This window comes from Musca autumnalis, unplaced genomic scaffold (assembly GCF_047663935.1).
Source record: "Musca autumnalis isolate F117 unplaced genomic scaffold, ASM4766393v1 scaffold_1, whole genome shotgun sequence".
NCBI lineage: Eukaryota > Metazoa > Arthropoda > Insecta > Diptera > Muscidae > Musca > Musca autumnalis.
The window spans coordinates 144,215,384-144,231,913 of record NW_027411644.1 but is presented as its reverse complement, the minus strand read 5'-3'; positions in this window follow the sequence as shown (position 1 = coordinate 144,231,913).

The window sequence follows — 16,530 nt, the reverse complement described above, 5'->3', positions numbered from 1 at the left end:
TGAAAAATTTAAATATGCCATATACATTTAATCATAAATGTTATATTCATATGAATTCAGGGACTTGTTAGGAATGTAGTAAGATAATTTTCTTAATCAAAACCAAGGGATTGTCATTTAAGAATATACCTACAATTAATGTACCTCAAAGTTTTTTATTTTTTTATTTTTAAATGAAGAACCGATTTTTTAAATGCTTAAAAAGTCTCAAAAATATCATTTTTATATAAAATATTAAGTTTTCTCGCAAAAAAGTGGGCGCTAAGTGGGTAAATAATAATCAAATATATTGATCAAATGATCAAATATATTTTGGAGTGCATGCAAAGGACAAATTAAGGTTTTTGGATTTTAAGGAAATGTTTGAAAATAATTAAAACTATCAAAACAAATTGATATGACCCATTGATTAAACCCGACTTGTTAAAGATGATAAACTCATATATATTTATAAATGAATAATTTTTTTATTTAATTTACAGATTTTATGTTTAATAACATGCTTAAGAACTTGAATATTCATTTTATGTTTCTTTCAGTAACAAATATATCTAAATGTGCGTATTGTAAATTTTGACGATTTTTTGATTTAAAAAATCGTCATTTTGACGATTTTTCATAAAAATAATCTGGCAGCCCTGTATGAATGCGGCACACAGACGTGCTCACCCCTAATGGGTACTTTACACGATATGTTTTTTACATATGAGCTGTCACTTTGCATATATATTTTGTATAGGAGAAATGACAACTCATATGTAAAAAACACATCGTGTAAAGTACCCATAAGTTAAAATATTGCTTTAGCTATGTGCCGCTATTTATGTATGGTTGTGGGTATATGCTGTGTGTATGATGGGTAATGATGCGAGTTGTTGCTGTTATTTCTTATTATCTCTTATTCGTTTTGTTTTTTCTGTTTACAGTGAGGACCAAAAGAACGTATATGGTGTATTAATACAGTGAGTTGCAAAAGAGCGTATATAGTGCATTAATGTGTATTGAGTGTATTTTTTTATTGTGTATTATTTTTTGAATGTTGAAATGGAAATTGATAATTTTGTTGTTTTAGAAATTGTGGTGTATGACGATGTGTGTATGTACTTGTGCATGAACTATGTATAAAACCATATGTGAGTATGTTATGTGTGAATATATGTACATATATTAGCTTCGTTCCCGTACTTTTTAATAGTAAAACTCGTAAAAGAGAGAACTGCAACAAATTTTTTCTCACACACAAGGTTTTGAAATAGTTCGGGAACGGAAAAATTGAAAATACGTCAAAAACACTGGAACAAATTTCAAAGTCGGCGTATCAGCCAATCAGACGCCGGCAACCATGTTACTATTTTTTTACTCGCCCAAATTTGTCGTGTAAAAAGTTTTTAAAGAGAGCGTCATTCAGCGCCATTTTTGTTTAAAGAGAAGTGAACATTTTACAACTTTTTTGTGTACGGGAACGCTTTTTCGAGTAAAATGTGTAAAAGTCGTAAAAATTGTAAAAACTTTATAGTTCTGGAACACAGCTATTATGTACACATGTCCACCATTTATTAATATTTTTTGTATGTAACCTCGGGAATAGTGTTCTTCTTCTTTGCACTTATTTACCAGTTTGTTTCACTGACCCTTATTGCACATAAGTACCGCTTCTTTTTATTCCGACAATATTTTCACAATTTTTAACGGGAATTATGTAATTTTTACACGGACAGACGGCTATGTACTGGCCCTTATTTTTTGACTGCTCACACACAAACACTTTATCGCACAATTTACATCAATTTCTTTATTTTTAATTCTCAAACTGCACACTCTTTTGACACGCACTGTAATATTTCGTATGTTTACTTGCTGAATATATTTTTGTTGTTGTTAGAATTTTTTATGTTTCTACTTCGCCAAACACAAACCACTTGTATATACATGTACGATTGTAGGTGCCCAGCAAACCAAATGTCTGATGTCCGACACGTCTGAACAAGTTCGGAAGCAAAGTCGTTCAGATTTCGTTCCGATTTCTAAACGATTTTTCGGAGAGGAAATAGTTCAGATTTTGTACCGATTTCGTTACGATTTCGGAACGAATGTCGGAAAAAATTTCCTTTCCGAATTTCCCAAGGATTTTCTTCAGATTTCGTTACGAAATCGGACCGAAATCGATCCGATGTCGCTCCGATATTTCGTTCCGAAATTATGTCAACCACTTCATACAACTTTCGTTAATCGTAACGATATCGATTTCGGATCAGATATCGGACGTATCGTCCGAATTTTGTTCCGATTTCGTTACGATGTCGGTACGATTGGTTTGCTGGGTGTGTACGATAACTTTCCCAGCAATTATTACTCAGTCAGTTCCAGCAACCTCTCTTAGTGAATTTTACCCTCTCAAGCAAGAAAAATTGCAGAAAGTTATCGAACAGCATTTTGCAAAAACTTGCAATAAAGTCAGCTGTTTCCGAAAATGTATGAAATTTGTTTTTGTTTCTTTTTATATTTTAAACCAAACGGAACAAAACATAAATTTTAAAATTGCAGTTTATTTATTTAATGCTTTAGTCCTATCCACAACGCTTTAGAATCTAAAAAAATGTGCAATTGTGAAATTTTCTTGTTCAAAAATGTTAACATTTCGAGTTGTTTACATTGAACAGGTGATTAAAAGTCAGCTGATCAGACTTGCAAAAATTTTGCGGGACAAATTTTCCCACTAAAATTTGCAAGTTCTTAGTCACAAAACTCTCCAAAAATCTCTCCAAACTCGCTCTCTTTTGCTGGATAATTTTGTTATCGAACAGCATTCAGTAATAATTTGTACGAATTTGTACAAATTATTAGGTTATCGTACACACCTACTGCTAATGAATCAACAGTGTTTTGTATCTACCGAAAAATAGAAAATTTTGAGTTACTAATCTTTTGTTGAACAGGTTCGATATGTAAAATTCAAATTTTAACTAAAAAATTCTTATTTATTTTACAATTCAAAGTTGTATATCTTTAAACTAACTAAACTGCGTACTCAATATTTATTTATTTCACCGCCAAAATCATATTTGTATGTTTGTATCTAACGGCTGGTTTCCTTCCTAGATGATGTTCGACAACTTTTTAACATGAGAGAATAAAAACGATGATATTCAATTGAAGATAACTTCAGTATTACTATAAAAAAGCTAAAATAATTGGTCTGTACGATAACTTCGCAAGTGAAAAGTACTTGCAAGTACTCAGCAAGTTCTCAGTAACGTCTCTTCACCAATTTTACTCTCTCGAAGCTAAAAATTTCCAGATTGTTATCGAATAAGCAATTTGCAAAAACTTGCAAGAAGTCAGGTGATTTGAAGAAGAAGTTGGCGGAAAAGATTTAGTAAATAAATAATAAAATAAAAAAGTAGTCACCACAAACTACAAAAAAAAAATTATTTTATTTACATTATCGTTTTCCATAATTTATTTAATAATTGTTTCCTTTTTTATTTCTGTTTATTGTAATAACCAAACGTTTGTTTATGTTTTTGCCAAGAAGTCCGCCACAAAACATTTGAATTTAAATCAGCTGATCAAACTTGCAAGTTCTTACAAGAAAAATTTTCCTTGCAAAAACTTGTAAACAAAACTCTCCAAAATTCTCTCACTACTGTCTCCAAATTCGCTCTCTTTTACTTTAGAAGTTTGTTATCGAACAGCATTTTGTGCAAATTTGTACAAACTTTTGGGTTATCGTACAGACCTTGTATGTTTACCGAATATTGCAATTTACTTTTTCTCTTTCACTGTTTCAATGATATTTTCATTTTTCTTTTTGAGTTGTTTTTAATGAGATTTTTTGGGCACTTGTTAAGAAATATGTATGTAAATATATATGCATGTATCTTCTTGTAATTTTTTCTCCATAGATTTTGTCACGTATATGTTTTGTGTTTGGCGTTCACTTTCACTAATAGAATAAATAACAAACCGCAGGAATAAATAACAATGTATGTACATATGCATAGAAGAGCGATGGGATTACCTCATTGTTATTGTTGCTAATTTTTCAACGATCACTGCTTCTTTACGAACGGTTGCGGAGGACCATGAATAAAAATGATTGAGTGAAGAGAGGATTCCAAGACAAAACCGAGGGAAAAAACCAAAGGAATCCAACCTTCAAGTGGACTGTATAATTGGTTGATTTTTATTAAATATTATTTCTCACCCAATGAGAAATAATATTATGTTGATGCATCAAATAAAAAAGATAAAAGTTTCGGAAAACGTTATAAAGCGAAGGTTTCTGTTGTTATTTATAAAATAATGAGAGAAGGGTTAAAAAAGAGCAGAGAAGAGGATGCTCACCGTTTTGTAACTGGATAACAAGTGAAGTTCGTTTTCTTATTTGTAACAATGCAAACTTAGTTTAGGTTACTTCGTTGAGTTTATACAATTCAATTAGGGATTTTAACGAAAGTAACCACTAGTACTAAAATATTTATTTCTATTCACAATGGTTTTTTAGTGCTAAATATAATAATTCATAAACTTAACGCTAGAGTGTTAATTCATTAGACTTAAACTATATCTCTATATAATTCACAAATTTGTCCACCTTAAAAAATATTGTTTCCAAAATTGTTCAATTGGCTTATTGATTACACTGGTCAACACGACATTTGTTTCAACCGTGTTTTTTTCATTTCCAACTGAAATCGGCGAATTCAGCTCTAGTTTTTGAGATATAGCTCAAAAGCGTTTTTTACGAGTTTTACCCAGAATTTCGTTATTTCGGGTTCAAACAAATATTTTTATGGTGGTTTCGACACTAGTATATCAAGGAGATGTTGTACACTCGATACAAAAAGTTTTTGAAATAATTATGGTGAACATATACCAAAAAATATAGGGAAATTAAACCTGGTCCTTGGGCGCATAAGCAAATTTTCAAGATCATAGGAAATAAGAATAGGTCGAAAGTGACAGAAATTTCGGTAAACGGAAATAGAATAACGGATTTAAATGAAAAATTAAATGTTCTCAGAAATCATTTTGCCTCTGTATATTAAAGTTCTCCTCCCAATAGAAATACATCCTATGTAGATGACACTATACATCAGACCATATCTAGTGCCCCTGATACTATGACGGATTTTGATGAAGTTTCTACAGCATTAAACAATCAGAACAGCTCTACATTCACGACTTTAAATTCACTTCAAGAAATTGTAAAGTTCATCAATAACAAGAAATCTTGTGGTGTGGATAATGTATCCAATTACCTAATTAAAAAATTTCCCGTGAAAGCTTTAGAATATTTAACTATTTTATTTAATAATTGTTTAAATAATAGTTATTTCCCAAAAACGTGGAAGATTGCCAAGATTGTAACTATTCAGAAAAAAAGTGGCAATAGCGATATCAATAATTTGAGGCCAATTTCCTTACTTTCAAATCTTGGCAAGCTTTTCGAAAAAGTTATTAGGGAAAAAATGGATTCAGGTGTGCAAGATTCATACATTTCTCAATATCAATTTGGGTTCAAGAAAGGCAATTCCACTGTACACGCCCTTCTAAAATTTCATAATGACATTATTCAAATCCTAAGAGAACGCCGCTGCACAGTTGCTGTTTCTCTCGATATTGAAAAAGCTTTTGATAAGACATATCATAATGGTATTTTATATAAAATGATTTCGATTGGTTTTCATCCTTCGATAGTTAAACTTTTCAAGAGTTTTCTCGATGAGAGAAAATTCTGTATTCAGATTGGAAATGTAGTATCGTCTGAAGGTTCTATGTCATGCGGTGTGCCACAAGGCTCTATTTTGGCTCCCCACTTATACAATATTTCTATTTATGATTTTCCTCATGAAGTAAATGGATCCAAGGGAATACTTTATGCTGACGACTCACTACTCTATGCCCATGATGAATCTCCATCAGTAGCACTTCAGCATGTATCGACGCATCTAAATCAAGTTAGTAATTTTTATTCGCAATGGGGTATAAAAATTAATGTTTCAAAGAGTAATGCCATATGTATTCGCAATGCTTCAGAAAAATGCAAATATACTGTGGTACCAGAAAGTAAGAAACTAGATTTATCTTTGGATGGTAATAAAATTGAATTTAAAGAAAATTTAAAATACCTTGGTGTTAATTTTAACAAGCTACTGAAGTTTAATAAACATGCTGTATATAACATAGATAGAGCTAATCGTGTAAAAGGTGCCTTTGCAATTCTTTTCAATAATAAGTTTTTGTCTACCAAAACTAAACTTTATCTATATAAAGTGAGTTTACGTCCCGTACTTTTGTATGCATTTACAATTTGGTTTTGCATATCACCAACCACTATGAAAAATTTGGAGATTTTTGAACGACACGTTCTCCGCAAATGTTTAGGACGAAATTTTAGCGCATTGAATAAGCGATACTCTAATGAATATATTTATAGAGAAAGCAAAATTACACCTCTGTCACAGTATTCCCTAAATCTAATGAAACGTTTTGTTGAAAGACTTTCATATCATGATAACTGTTTAATCCAAAATATTTTAGAAAGCGAAAAAGAATTTGGCTGGACAAACACGAACTATCTTTCTGCTATTGGTATTTTTCAAGAACAAATCGGTAGTTCTAGTCACGATTTCTATATATGTTCTACTCCCGGTACGCATAGGGGATAATTTCTTTTTATTTTATTTTTTTTTAATTTTATTATTTAGTTCATTTTTGTTTTTCCTTAGTTTAAGTAAAATAAGTAGTTTTTAAGTTTTTTTTTATTCACACATAGATACAACTCTATATGTTTTTCTAAGTGCCGGGAGCAAGCACTGTACACTTAAAGAAGTTATTGTTTATAAACTTGTTAATGATCATCATTTAAATGTGTAAGCAAGCTGCAAAATCTTTTAGTCATGACATTAAAATAATACAATATAGTTTTAAGTATTCTCATCAATAATTGTTTTATATACTTTATTACTGAAAACAAAAGTCTCAATAAATCTAAATCTAAATCTAGTCATCGGGGGAAGTCATAGGATCAGCATATGACATACCGGATATGCTTAGGGTATCTACTATATAGTCCAGTATTCAAATATATAATATAAAGTTCATAGCACCCATGTTTCGGCCATAACCTAAAAACCGTCATGAAGTCTGCCAACGAGAAATAATGATATCACTAGTGTGGTAATGATATCACATGTAAATAATATCTCTTTAGCAGACAATATGGTCTTGCAAATCTTGTAAGTACATTGAGAAAAAAACAGTGGTCCGAGAATTGCGCCTAGAAGGACGCATGTTTTAAGATGCTTCGCACGCGACACTTTGTGGTTAACCACAACTGATTGAGTTCTCAAATTTATGTATGAGTCTACCAAGCGAATAGCGGTTTGGAGAAATGAAAGAGGGTTTTAAATTTTATGCATAATAAGTTGTGGTTTACGCAGTCGAAGGCTTTCTAATGGTTCACTAATATGAGAAAAGTGATATTTCCGGGGTCGACAGATTTTGTAATAGTTTCCGATACGTCCAGTAGGGCTGTGATTAGCTCTAAAACCAGATTGCCGCTCGAACAGTAACTTGCGGGCATGAATGTAATTAGTAATTTGAGTGTGAATTATTTTCTCAAATACTTTAGAGAGGTGAGGTAGAATAGCAATTGGTCTGTAATCTTTATTAGGTTTCATGACTGGGATGATCTTAGCATGTTTCCACGTATTAGGATATGTACCTTTTGTAATTACGGTGTTAAAGATGTGCGTAACATGAGGGATACGGTGTTAAAGATGAGCGTAACAAATTTTTGGGTGTATCATGTCAAATCCCATAGCATTTGATTTTACTGCCATGCAGCAGGAAATTACGTCGGAAGGCATGGCGCAGTTAAATTCGAGGGAATTTTCGGGCTCAGTATTGGTGCTACGGCTAGAAGATTGAGTGGGACCTGTTAGTGACAGGGGAAAGGTTGTTGAATAATGTGCAACAGGTGAGATTTGACTGAGATTTGGGATATATAGGCTACAACCTTCAAAATTCTTAGCCTTTGGAAACACAAAATACCAAATTACAACCTATTCTGTGGTCGAATAGGAAAAAATATCTTAAACCGTGGACCCACATAGCGTGTTTTCAATACCAAAATTTGATCCACCTACTTCAATCCGTTCGGACGCTAGAGTGATTTCCACATGACTAAAAAAATTAAACTGACTATTCATAGCTATTTCCCTTGTTAGGTACCGGGGCAATATGGGTAATTTTCAACAAGTCAGGATACGACTACAAAGGTGGATACAAATAAAGGGAAGAACGAATGGTATGAACTTTATAGAAAAAACGTAAGTACCTATTGCGCCCGATTTGACCTTAGCCATTGTATTCTCAAAATCAGTAATATCAAACCCAATGCAAACCCATTGTCAACATGGAAAAACTCCTCAACATCTGCATAAATATTGTGGCATTATCACAAAAGAACTTTTTATTTAATCGATATGGCCTCATCTAGGCTACCTAAACAATTTTTACTCAAAATACTCTATACTTTTTTTTGTTTGCTCCAACAAATAAAATCATATATCGTAGTCTTCTAAACTTCCTTGTCAAGGATTTTAATTTATTTCATAGTCTACAACATGATTTCTTGTTATATATCAGAGAAAGGATTGCTTTGAAGTGAATCATAAGCATAATCCCGAGAATATCTAGCATTTACCACTTCAACATTTTTTCATACATGGATCTTTATCAGTTTTGATTTTTAACTTTACCATAGAACTTTATCAGCCGTAAAAGAGAGTGATGAGTTTAATATAACTAGCTTTTCATGAACATTGTTGCTCCTACCTTGCTATTCGGTTGTATGTTATGGGTCCTCCGCCAAAACATTGGCGAGCGAAATATTACAATGTGCTTAATAACAACTTTTCCGACTCTAATTTACGTAGAGTCAGATATCAGCTAATTTGTGACAGAATTGATCAACTGTTCTTACCGAACAATTAAATTTCCCATGCCTCTTCTTTATCTGGCGATGTTGTAGCTTATTAAATCAATAATTTTTACTCAGCTGCAACAGACAGTAGAAAAATAACTGTCAGGAAAAATATACTCATCAAAACAGTGCCCAATAATCAGAAGATATTGATACTTTTTTGTACCTCAGACAACAATAAAATCATAAGCTAAATCTCTTGAACAAAACATAAGAGTTATTATACCTGCTTTGTCGTGTTCTTCTTTGTCGCCAATGCATAGTGACGGAAACAATGAAAACGACGTAGGTGAAGATAGATTTGAAGCTGGTAATGTTCAGAATGACATGTTCGATACTGTCTTGCAGCAAACTGAAGGCTTTACACAAGTGCAGAAACGAAGACGCAGAAGTGTTAGCGCTGTTTTGGTTTGAGTCAAATGCTCGATCGGCGTATTTCTGACTATTGAACTTGACTTGCTGCAGAGATTTGGGTGTCAAGGTTTCTTCCGATTTGGGTTGATGGATGGTGACAATGAGTAGTCAGTTTATGGTTGATATCAATATTAGTAAAATCTGTGGACTGTATTTTTCTTAACTGTCATTGGATAAATTAGCACTGTTTGCTCAATATTTGAGTTTCTTCAATGTCCATAAGGTCGCCGTAAGCATTTTTAATTTTAGAATAATATCCATTGTTGATGCGAAGTAAAGCAAAATAGCAATAAGGCCAAGAATGAAGATAGTGTTCCTTTGCTTACTTGAGGCTACCATTTTTAACCTGCAAAGCGTTCCTTAACCTCAAAAAGTGGTAAAACTGGAAGAAATTTTTAAAAGAGATAGGGAGAGAGTGAACAAAAATGGCTTTCTCTTCTACCACAGGCTACCAGACAACTTTCTTTGGGTAAAAAATGGTAGAACTGACTTTTCAACATTTGTTTGACGATTATTTGGCAATGAAGAAAAAATTAACAAAAAGAGAAAAAAGACAACACTGACAAAACAAAAGTATAAACAAGAAGAAAAGTGAATTTTTATGTTTCTTTTTAACATTGTTACCAGATCTACCAATTTTTTCGTTCCTTTATTTTCTGGTAAAACTGGTCATGAGAGAGCAATTTTGACAGTTTTCTGTTTGGCCACTTTTACCGTTAAAAAGTAAAGGAACAAAGTTAATGTCTTTAGCCGCCCTTGTTTTTTTATATAGTTTATGGTAATTTTTACGAGTTTAATTCAGATTTTCCTTATCCTTTGAGATTACAAATATTTTATTGATGGGGTTTCATTATGAATTCGGTCAGAAGCTGTTGTACAATCGATTTAAACAGGTTTTGCAATTACTACACTACGTAATTGACAAAATGCGGTTTGGGTTTTCAATATTTTCCAAACATGTAATCATCGGAAATGTTTGAAAAACATTGAAAACTCAGATTTTGTATTTGTAAATTATGTATTTTAGTAACTTATAGCCTGGACAGACTGGAGTCTTTATTTGCATTAACAGCCTTAATTCAAATTAATTTCAACATTATCCCCATTTTTAATGCAAAAATCAAACTGAATTTATATTGAATATAGCAATTTCAATATGGCAATGCTGTTGAAAAACAATTGTCTTTTGTCAAATATCCATTTTTATGAACTTAAAAAAGGAAAACAAATCAGCAATTTTCGCGATTCTTTCAAATAAGTAGTGGTCTTTCGCGAATAGCATAGCAGCTAATCGTTTTTTCGCGCCTTCTATCAAATCTATTTTTAAAATTTTTATTTTCGAAAACTACAAAAAGTTTTGAAAATCGGATCAGATTTTAATTTTGGCTATATAAAGGGTCCTTGGAAACTTTGAGGCCCCAGTGGCACGTGTTAACATATTCTGATTGAGCTCAAACTTTGGCAATCTTAATTTTAACATGACTAAACATATTAGAAGGGTGCCGCATAAAAAAATCCGTGTCCACTTGAGATGAAAGATGGACCAATATAAATCCTGGGCTTTGCCAAGTTGAAGCCGGTCAGGACCGTTCCTTGGTATTTTCCATCCCCTACGTCATGTTGCTTATGTATTCATGATTTTTACTTAGCTCTTGGTCAGTTTTCGGACTTTTTCCCCGCTAGATTTTCGCCCACAGTGGGGCGGGGGCATCATTAGACATCCTGTTGACGTGGCCCAGCCAAAGCAATCGTTGTAGTTCGATACGTTTTACTATATTAATGTCGGTCGGCTGGTACAGGTCTCTCAAATACACCAAGTACGCGGGTAGTATCAATGTCTGGTAGAGTGTAATGTTTGTTTGACGAGAGGTTGTTTTGCTTTTAAAATGTTTACTTAGACCAAAGTAGCATCTGTTGGCCAATATTATTCATCTGTTGATTTCATAACTGATGTTGTTAGTTTTATTTATGGCGGTGCAGAGGTTAATAAATTCATTTACTACCTCAAAATTGTAGTTCTGAACATCAACAGTTGGTCCGAGTCTAATGGACATTTTTCTTATTGCCGTTGACTGCCAGACCCACTTTGGCAGACTCTTTTTCAATTTTTGCAAAGGTGGCTGTTACGGCTCGTGTTGATCGACCAATTATGTCTATGTCATCTTTATTTTTTCTTCTGAAATTACGCTTCTCCTCTTCTTCCGATATTTTTCTTTCGCGCTTCGTATTGTTACTGAATGCAGGGTTGCTCTGTACGCCGCGTTCTTTTCTTCAGTAGCCGTACGACACTCCTGATCGTACCACAGATTTTTAGGTGATGGTTTTTTATACCCAAGCACAGATTTTGCTGCAGTTTGAAGTGAGTGGGCTATTCAGTTCAGATCTGGTCTTTGAAAAAAATCTGACTTCTTTATAGTTATTTATCGCTCTCTATATGGACGAATGTGTTCTACCCACCTTTCACCAATATTTTGATAGCTGCTTTTTCAATAACTCACTCTATCATCATTAATCAATGCTAATTTATTTGCCCTTGTTTTCCATTCTTGAATTATTCACTCTTTTAAGTTAAATGTGCAAACGAGCTCACTGAACCATCAGTTGTGACAATATTGATTAGAAAATGGGAGAAAACTGCAAAAGATTAAAAAAAAACTAACGGTACTATTACAACATACAAAGTGAACGCAGACTTTTTGGTTATCTAATTTAGCAGTTGTAGCACTTTTATACAGTTATCTTCGTGTTAGTATCGTATTTTCTGGAGCTTTCCTTGTACTAGAGAGTGCGAATAAAGTATTTATGAAAGAAAAATTGTTCTAATTTACCCATTTATGTAATGTTATTGGTTAAATTCTAAAGTAATAAGGTGAACGCAGACTTTCTGGGCTATGTGTATAATCCTAACATCCATGATATTGGAGTGAGTGACTCTAGAAATATCCCTAATTTTCCCCCAAAGCAGAAATCGCAGGGTTCATAATATTTTAGAGCCACGCCAAAATCATGGATGTTAGGACTATATGTAATTTATATTTTCACTGGACTACCCATCTGACGTCATCCATCTAGAATGATGTTTTGTGGGACAACTTCGCATAAACATAGGTAAAGTACATTAACCCTAAAATGACTTTTTGATTTTAACAGATTCCTGGCGTTCAGCTAAAATTCAGAGTTTTGGTATATTCTAGGACTTTTATAGGATATTTGGATCCGATTGGATCATATTTAAAAGACACCAAAAAGTTCCCCTTAATGGATAACATGGGGGTTAATTTTTAAGTTAAAGATTCATCGCATTGTTGGGAGTAATATTGCCAAGGACACCTAAAACGTGAGGATTTCAAGAAATCTTAACTCGAACATTTCCATAGACGTAGAAATGGGGAAACTTGCCCAACCTATTTGGAGTACATCCCGACGTATATTTTCAAAACGCCGACATGCGTGACTTCTATTTTTCGTGATCTGCCCGTGATAAACCCACTGGGTTTCAAATGTCAATTCCATAGTGCAGACGTCAAATAAATTCTCATAATGAAGGTTAACCCGGCAAAAAGCTCTAATGCATACACCGTTTAAGTCCGTTTAGGGAAAGGAATGCTTTTAAATCTGTTGATAAATTTCTTAAATCCTCAATGACTAACTCGGCTTGAAAATGTACTCGAAGAAATGGCGTAGAAAACCCCACAAAAAGTGGTCATTAAAACAAAACGACGGTCTAGCAGCGCGGACAGTCTTCTTATTGATTATAAATTTATTTTTTGTCGTTTTATCAAATTGACTTTGTGATCGATGTAGATGCATTTTTCTGCAATTGATTGATTATGTTTATTCATTACTGTTTCCTTAACAAAATATGGATGAATATAGTTAAATCAGCGAAAACATTGATGTATGTATTGTCTGAAATGTTTTTGTTTGCTTTTTCATTGTCATCTTCTACTATGTTTATCTACATGTGTGAAACAGCAGGATATATTTTTTTAGTCCACTGTACACCGATCTGATCGTAATTGCGAATACATTGCTTACTCTTGGACGTTTGCAATACCTCCAGTAGGTACAACAGGAGGCATACAAAATTTTTCTGTACCGTAAATACTGCTATTGTGAAACCAAAAGATGAAACATGAAACCTCTTTAAATTGTTCACCAAAACAAGTCATGTGTAACACGCACATCCGCCATTCGGAGTGATTGACAAGAAGTGGGCAACTGGACGATCGACAGGCTCTTCGAGGCAAATCTTTGACGTAGCATGTGCATAATTGGTGTTGCGTTATAAAATATGCCATGGCAAACATTTTAGTATGTCGTGAGTAGGTAAAAAGACGATTTTATAATTATAAAATTTCAATTCGTTTGTTATGAGGAATGGAAACCCTCAGCGCACTATATTTTAAAGAAGATTATGGTCAGCATGTATCAATTTGTTATTACCAAGCGAAAATTGATCGCACTGTTATGGTAAAACGTAAAAAGGTCATATAACATTTTGTACTCTCCTTGTTACTCGATACGGCAACGATTGAACATACATACATAGAAAGACAGTGACCAAACATTTTGTTGGTAAACATAAATAGAAAACTTTTAAATGCATGTGCAGTATGCAAAGTTCATATTCGTATAAATCGTTGCTAATTCCATATTTTATATGCAAATACTAAACAATTGATGGAAACAACTATAACGAAGAAAGATTTAAAAATAACACAACAAATTTTTAATTTATTCCGTCATTTAGGTATAGATGGCCCATGTGTGGGTGGCAAACTTCGTATTCGTACACCTAGAAGCACTATATATTTCTGGTATTTAAGGATTTTTTAAGCAAAATATCACCAATATTTGTTCCTTTCCTCTTTTAGAGTGCCTCTGCTGCAATTAAAAATTTTGCATTAATAAAAAGTCAGACGAACATCCGAAATACTTAAGAAAATGTGACAGATACTATTAACTATGGCAATTTATTCTCGAATTTTGGACTGAAATAGCTAATAGCAGTCCTTCTGCAGCACTATTCGAGGTCTCCTAGGAAAAAAATTTTGTCCTAAAACCTTTTGTATTTTTAGAACATAATTTTAGACTCTAAAAGGTGAAAAGAACAAAAATTGGTGGTAGTTGGCTTAACAAGTTCTTAAATGCCACAAATATTTTTCTTCGTTAGAGTAATTCCCATCAACTGTTTCATATTTGCCTATAAAATATGGAATTAATAACGATTTTATTCATTTTTGAAGTTTGTAGGAACATGAACTTTGCATAGTGTATGTGTTTAATATACATATTCAAAGACAACATCTACAGTAGGGTTATAACGTTATTGGATTTTTTGCAAATTTCAAAAGTACGACCACTTTGGCGTGTAGAGCATGGAAAGATATCAAGAAAAACGGTGTCACTTCTATTAAAAAAATCCTGCGTATACAAGTTCCTCGCTCCAGTAATTTCTTTTTGTTTAGTCGGCACTATAGGAACTTGGGGGGATGTTGTTGCTTGCGATTCAAGCCGATGTTATTTTTCTCTTTGTTGTTTACATATGCATAGATGATGGAAGAGGGCGGTTGTCAAGTGAATATTCGTTGAAATCTCTCATACTATTACAGAGGTGTAATAAATGCGAATGAAGAGATTTCAACGTATAAGCCTATACTATTCAAAGGGCAAAATAAATTCAAATAGTCGATTCCAACTAAAACACTTTTACTTTTTATTTCGGTAAAAACTTTTCTTTTATAAGCTAAATTTTTACTGTTTTTAGAATTAGTTAACAAATGACTATGTTACAGTGCCAATCTTCTACTGGGCGCGTCTTCCCGGGTGGAGGATTGGAAGGCGGTCTCTGAGTTATGTGGGGTCAGCACCGCCCGAGGGAAACCGAAGGCGATTCTGTCTTCACATATCTCAAAGACCCTGGGGGTTTTTCTTTTACACCCCCCGTGGACCAAAATTGGATCGGTGTAGTTCCCTTAAATAAATCAACTAAGATGGGTAAAAGACATAAAAGGAGTAAAGTTACGGTGCAGGGAGTTAATAACCCAGTACCGGCGGTAAGCGTTGGTGAGATCACTAGCCACGTGACGTCGAGATCAAGCGATTGTGATCCGGCTATCTTAAGTGTGGATGCCTTGGCACCTACAGCTGTAACTGCTACAAGTGCAGATAATTCAATCCGAAATATAGTTGACGAACCGGCAATTCCAAAGGACAACACATTAGCCATAACTGGTGTAAATCAGTCCATGGCTGACACGACCGTTGTTTTAGGCGGGGACGACCTACACGGAAATCTCAAAGTTATTGGAGACAGTCTTGAGAGACAGTGTAGGGAACTCCTTGACCAACTGGAGAGACTTGTTCCGACCATGCCACCAGAGGACATGCTAAATAATCTTACCCTCACTGACGATGAACTGGATATTACAGTGATCCCAGCTGAGTCAACTAGGAGGTCTGATGATGACATGTCCACTGACGGTGATGTGGTCGAAGAGGTTGTGGAGCTAGGTTCGCAATCCCCAACAAATCTGATCCAGTCTGGTCCTGTATCGGCACCCGCCGATACTAAGCTTCGGAGGCAGATTGCTACTGAGTCAATGGATGTTGATGGAGAATCTAGAGAGGATCCATCAACAGCCACTGACTCTAAGTCGATGGCCAACGATGACGCAAACTCGCATTCAAAGAGGGAGATTACTTTCATCAAGAGTAAGCTCAAGTACGGTAGGAAGTTCGGAAGAACTTATCCTAACGCACCCAGATGTGAACTTTTGGTGGAAAAAATCTTCCTCCCAGACCCTGTCGCTGCTTCAGCCAAAGACTCGAAAGAGACTGTGGTGACAAGCAAAAAAGTGGAGGTGAAGCCTGCTGCTTCTGGCAGTAAGGTGGAACCTAAAGCTGTTCCGAAGCCGAACCCGGATCAGAAAGGACTGGAAAAGGATAAGGGGCATAATCCGACACCAAAAGACTCTCGTAAGGGTAGTCAACTGGGGAAGGGGACTGTCCCAAATCCGGAACCTACCCCAACTGACGAGGGCAAAGCGGAAGAAAAAAAGGTTTCTGAGACCCGCGCAAGCTGTTCGGGAGTCACGACGGAAGGATCGTCTGGGGCA